The 6,408-nt window shown below is 39.4% G+C and overlaps 1 pseudogene; it reads left to right on the plus strand.

Annotated features, from left to right (window-relative positions):
• The first annotated feature begins 1,386 nt into the window (after window positions 1-1,386).
• Window positions 1,387-2,019, plus strand: LOC142433738 (U2 small nuclear ribonucleoprotein B'' pseudogene; annotated as a pseudogene).
• Window positions 2,020-6,408: the final 4,389 nt, after the last annotated feature.

A 6,408-nucleotide genomic window follows, 5' to 3' on the forward strand; every position in this document is an offset into this window, starting at 1 on the left:
ATTTAAAACTATTTAGAATGGCAGAGAAATAAGAGTTCCATGAAGAAATGAACAGAAATATTGTCAGCAAGATGGTCGAGAGGAGAACAGATCTTTGTCAGTTACCTCTGAAATACACCTACTCTACAATAAACCTGCTTTATATTAAAACCTTTGGACATTAGTCAGACTACTCGTAGTTCACAGCTGGGTAAAAGTAGCCTTCCACTCTCTAGGGAAGGATACCTCATTTCAACATTAGAGACATTTGGGCTCGCTAACTGTTGTGGGATTATTTTATGCAAATAGGATGTTTAGGAGCATCCCTGGCTTCCCCAGTTGTGGCACTCAAAAATGTTTCCATTCAATTCCAAATGTCTCTCAGGGAACAAAATATCTAGGCTGATAATGATTGTCCTAGGGCATTGTTCGAGGGTTAGGGAAAAAGAGGAAAATGCACAACAAAATGAACTGAAACCGTGGCTACAACAATGGGCCCCAACATAACCAAAATTGTAAGGATAGTGTAGGATTGGGTACAGTTCATTCTGTTGTACATAGGTTCAATTTGAGTCAAACCTGACTAAACAGCACCTAATACAACAACAAGGGCATTTGTAAATATGAGGTGAGCATATTTTAGGTGTTCACAATGAGGTGGAGTGGGCATGGGGGCTGGGGGTGTTATTTTCTATTAGTAAACAAAGTACGAATGTGTCAAAATTGCTGTAAACCATAAGACAGTCATGAGCAATTAAATTTTTTCCCAACGCTGCTTCGGGTGACATATGCTTCAAGTGACATATGTTAAAAGGACATATTCTCTGGTGATGAAGGGGTCAGGGACAATAAATCTGTACTAAAAACACACTATTCTAAATCTATTCTGGGTTGTTCACTTACATTGTACTTTAATGACTACCCAGCCCAGATAAAATGAGCTCTACTCAAAAGAACCAGAAAGGAAATTGTAAACATTTGTGCCAAAATAAACAAAGGTAGATCAAGAAAATGTAATGCACAAAAATTGAATCACAATGCGAATGGAGAAAATATTTCTCTAAGATAATGAAGAAAAAATAATTTCTCAGAGAAAATAGTTGGGAAAAGAAATGTTGAATCTCCAATTATTGATGATCAGACAGGAGAAGTAGACAGAAATTGAGCTGAAGGAATTTCAAGGGGAAAATGAAAAAGAAAAGAAAATAGGCACAGAGATGAAAGTTGCATTACACATAACACAAAGTATAAACAAGGCAATGCTGACAACTCTGTCAGGGATACAGAACACAGACTTTTGAAAGTTGTAGAAACCAAAATGTGATATTTCCTCTCCTCTGTTGTAAGAAAATTTAAGAGGACGCTAATGGGAGAAGACCTCAGCTTGCCTGGACAGTATAACCAAAAAACACGGATATCAGACCGAATCATACAATTTATATCAACAATATGAGAGACAGAATTAAAAAGGAAGACCAGTTTAGCCTTGGGGTAGATTTTGTGCCTTTAAAAACAATAACGATGAGGGGACTGACCTTTGTTATATTTAGCAAGTTCTCATGTACAAATGCCTTGAGACAGTTACAAGGATTTCTGTTTTAAGGCAAACAAATGCAAATCCAATATACAAAACCAGATTCTGATATAATATCTAAACGGTGTGGCACTTTTGTAGACAAAAGAAAAGAAAAAGCCAACATCGTGGAACAGATTGCAAATACACAATCACTTGGCCAGAGAATAACAAATTCATCTCACACTCAAGAAAATTGACCTGCAATTCTCAAGACTCTGATTACCCTCCAAACTATATTTTATTCCTTAATAATTTACCAGAAGAGACTAATTAGATGATGCTGTCCAAGATGTTTAATAAGTTTCCTGGATTTAAGGAAGCTTATAAATGTGGTACCCAGAAGGCATGGCATTGCTTTTGTTGAATTTGAAAATAATGGGCAGGCTGGAGCTGCCAGGGATGGTTTACAAGGATTTAAGATCACACCATCCCATGCCATGCAGATCACCTATGCCAAGAAATAATATCTGGAGTAGTCTTTTAAACGGATGTGGCTTTATTTGTAATGTTTGTTTTGATAACTTTTAGTCAGGTCATGTTTATAATTAGAATCAGAGCAGATAAAAAAACTAAAATGTTGTGGACTTAAATAATTAATCTTTTGTTATCCCTACTGGACTATGAAATATGAATACTTTAATGATCTACAATATACGTTTTTGTACTCTAAAAAAGAAAATTGAAGAAATTCCCATAAACCTTGATGTTATCATGAAAATAGCTCTTAAAAAATCTGTCTTTGAGCCCTAACCATTTTAGAGCAATATAATAAATAGAGATGCTGATCAAAGCTGACTTTGTTCAGGGGCATAAAAATAGAACTTTCAGTGGCAGAAAGGGATCCTTCAACTACTGATGGGGCAAAAAAAAATATGTTTTCCTTTGGCAAAGTGAACACCAAAGCAGACCCTGATCCCATCCAAAGTATGCAATAAAAGGATGACAAACACAAATATAGACAAAAGAAGGATTATTATATGACAGAGACAGGCATAGCTGCACAAGTAATGCCAAGGATTGCCAGATTTCATCAAAAGCTACCATCAGTTGTCTGTCAATGTCTTGTACTGTGTGTAGGATGTGGGGTTATAGCATGCTGCTACAATGCTGGCAGCGATGCCACAAGAATTTCAAACACCAGTAAGTTCACCCATTCTCAACAGGTTCCAGCAGAGCTTCAAGACTAAGAACAGACTAGAAAGAAGAAGTAGGTGATCCACTTCTGAGGGATCTTAAGAAAAACAAGTGTTATAGTATGGGAAGATGAGCCTCTAAGGTCAGAAGACATTCAAAATATGACTAGGAAACAGCTTCCTTTTCAAAGTATGGGTGACCTTCATGATGTGAATGGAGCAAAGCTTTTTTTTAACATTTTATTAGGGGCTCATACAACTCTCATCACTATCCATACTTATACATACATCAATTATATAAAGCACAACTGTACATTCTTTGCCCTAATCATTTTCAAAGCATTTGCTCTCCACTTAAGCCCTTTGTATCAGGTCCTCTTTTTCCCCTCCCTCCTGCTCCCCCCTCCCTCATGAGCCCTTGATAATTTATAGATTATTATTTTGTCATATCTTACCCTATCCAGCGTCTCCCTTCACCCCCTTCTCTGTTTTCCATCCCCCATGGAGGAGGTCACATGTAGATCCTTGTAATCGGTTTCCCCTTTCCAACCCACTCACCCTCTACCCTCCCAGTATCACCCCTCACACCCCTGGTCCTGAAGGTATCATCCACCCTGGATTCCCTGTGCCTCCAGATCCTATATGCACCAGTATACAACCTCTGCTCTATCCAGACCTGCAAGGTAGAATTCAGATCATGGTAGTTGGGGGGGGGGGGGAAGGAAGCATACAGGATCTGGGGGAAAGCTCTATTCTTCATTGGTACTACATTGAACCCTGACGGACTCATCTCCTCCCCTAGACCCCTCTGTGAAGGGATCTCCAGTGGCCGACAAATGGGCTTTGGGTCTCCACTCTGCACTTCCCCCTTCATTCATTATGGTAAGATTTTTCTTTGGATGATGCTTTATACCTGATCCCTTCGACACCTCGTGATCACACAGGCTGGTGTGCTTCTTCTATGTGGGCTTTGTTGCTTCTGAGATAGATGGCCCCTTGTTTATCTTCAAGCCTTTAAGACCCCAGTCACTATCTCTTTTGATAGCCGGGCACCATTAGCTTTCTTCACCTCATTTACTTGTTCACCCGCTTTGACTTCAGCAGTTGTGTCAGGAGGGTGAGCATCGTAGAGTGCCAATTTAATAAAAGAAAGTATTCATGCATTGAGGGAGTGCTTGAGTAGAGGCCCAAGGTCCTTCCGCCACCTTAATACTAAACCTCTAAATATAGGCACATAGATGTATTTCCCCATCCTCGTATATATATTTGCATGTACATGTCTTTGTATAGACCTCTATAAATGCCCTTTGCCTCCTAGCTCTTTCCTCCATCTCCCTTGACTTTCCTCCTGCCCCACTACCATGCTCCGTCCCCACCTGGGTTACAGCTATACCTCTTCTTTAGGTAACCTTACCCTTGATCATTCCCTACCAGGCCTGCCACTCCCCCCTCACCACCAATTTAGGTCCCATATTGTTCCCTTGTCCCTGGGTTTGTTAACAACAGTTCCTTACCCCCCACCTATATCCCCCTATACCAAGTCACCCCGGAACTGTCGGTCCTGTTGTTTTTCCTCCAGATAGTTCATCCAGCCTGTCTTATTTAGACAGACTTGTGGAGACAATAACATGCATGAAAACAAGACAGAGGAAAACAAAGCAATAGTATATAACCAGACAACAAAACAACAACAAACCACTGACAAAGAAAAAACAAAACACATAAAAAAAAAGCTTGTAGTTAGTTCAAGGATCATTTGTTGGCCCTTAGGAGTGTTTTCCAGTCAAGTCTGTTGGGGCACCATGCCCTGTCCCCAAAGTCCACTTTCAGCATTCCCTGGGGACCTTGCCACTCCATTCCCTGACTGTTCTGCTGCACTCCCCCAGTGCTTTGCCTCGGTGTGGTGGGATCAGGTCAGGTGCAATTCGCACACTGGGTCTCTGGTACTGTCCCCTGTAGCGCCATTGGTCACTGAAGGGCATCATGTCTCATAGTGGGGCCAGTCATTTTGTCCTCTCTTTGGACTGGCTGTGGAGCAAAGCTTTAAGACCTTCACATGCTTATGGGGAAATGGCTCAAAATGAGAAGAAATCATAGCAAATATCTATTAATAATCAGAATGTAGAATGTACATAGTATGCATCTAGAAAAATTGGAAGTTGTCGAAAATACCCAAACTGCCTACTGAACAACAAGCTGCCTACTGAACAAGAGATAGAATTAGCATAAATGACAATCCCTAGGTAGTATAGTGTGAAATCCACACACCTGTACATTAAAAACTCTACCTGGTGACTTGTACCATTATCATCATAGTTGGAATATTTGGTTGGTTGAAGTACTGTACACTATAGGAAGGGAGTTGGGTTTTGGAAAAAACACGTATCATGTTGTGTGGGCTCTGGAATAGGACTGTCTGATTTATGTGGTTGCTCTGTCACTTAGAGGTAAATAATATAACTTCTATGGGCTTCAGTTTCCTCACCTATAATGAGGAATGACCTCCCAGTGACATGAAGGTAAAATACAAACCCAAACCCCAAACTCACTGTCATTGAGTCAATTTCAGTGACAAAGTAGAGAGTTTCCAAGGCTTTAAATGGGGCAAATAGCATCACATTTTTCAGCAATTAAAATGTCAACTATACACTAAGCCTCACCAGAGGGAAAACACAAGAATACAATTGAATACATCAGGAGAAGAGATGATGGAGGAGACCAATATCACAAGGCACAAAGGTCAGGAGCTGACTGAGACAGAAAATCAATTGCTCATATGTAATTTGAATTGAAGCTAAAGAAAATTGAACAAGTACACAAGAAAAAGAATATAATTTTGAGTATATCGCATTTGAATTTAGAGAGCCTCTAAAGAAACAGATTTGACAAATTGCACACTAATGATAGAAGACCCAATGAGCTGTGGGTTGGCATCAAGAACATCATACACAAATAAAGCAAAAGGTCATTAAAAATGAGGAAAGAAAAAAGACCAAAGTGGATGTCGAAAGAGACTGAAATTTGCTCGTAAATGTAGAGAAGCAAAGTAAATGGAAGAAACGATGAAAAAAGATGAATAGAAAGTATCAAAAACAGCTCAAGAAGAAAAAGTAAAGCATTACAATAAAATCTGCAGACTTGAAGTTAGAAAACCAAAAGGAAAGAAAGTGTTCAATATTTATCAAACAGAAATAACTGAAGAATGTATTTATGACTCAAGTTGTAATCTTGAAGGGCTCCCTCGGAAAAGTGCTGATTAAAAGGAATAGTCACTGCACCATTTTATGAGATAGCATTGGTTCAAGAACCAATGGTATTGAAAGAAGTACAAGTTGCCCTGAAGGGATTAGGGAAAAACAAAACTCCTTGGAGTTTTGATAGAATTGATAGAATATGAATGGAAATATTTATTTTTTATTATTTTAATTAAAATATAACTTTATTGGGGACTCTTACTGCTCTTGTCAGAATCTATGCATCGTTTGCATCAGGTGAATTTGTATATATGTCGCCTTCATTCTTTTCTAGACATTTACTTTATATTCAGCCCTTGGGATCAGCTCCTCTTCCCACCTCCCCCCAACCCTCATAACCCCTGGATAGAATCCACATTGTTATTATGTTCATATCTCACACCAATCACTGTCCCCCTTCCCCCATGTTTTCTGTTGCTTTTCCCCGTGGAGAGGGGTGTATGGTTATGTGCTGAGCATTGTAATC

This window comes from Tenrec ecaudatus, chromosome X, assembly GCF_050624435.1.
Source record: "Tenrec ecaudatus isolate mTenEca1 chromosome X, mTenEca1.hap1, whole genome shotgun sequence".
In the NCBI taxonomy this organism is placed as follows: Eukaryota; Metazoa; Chordata; class Mammalia; order Afrosoricida; family Tenrecidae; genus Tenrec; species Tenrec ecaudatus.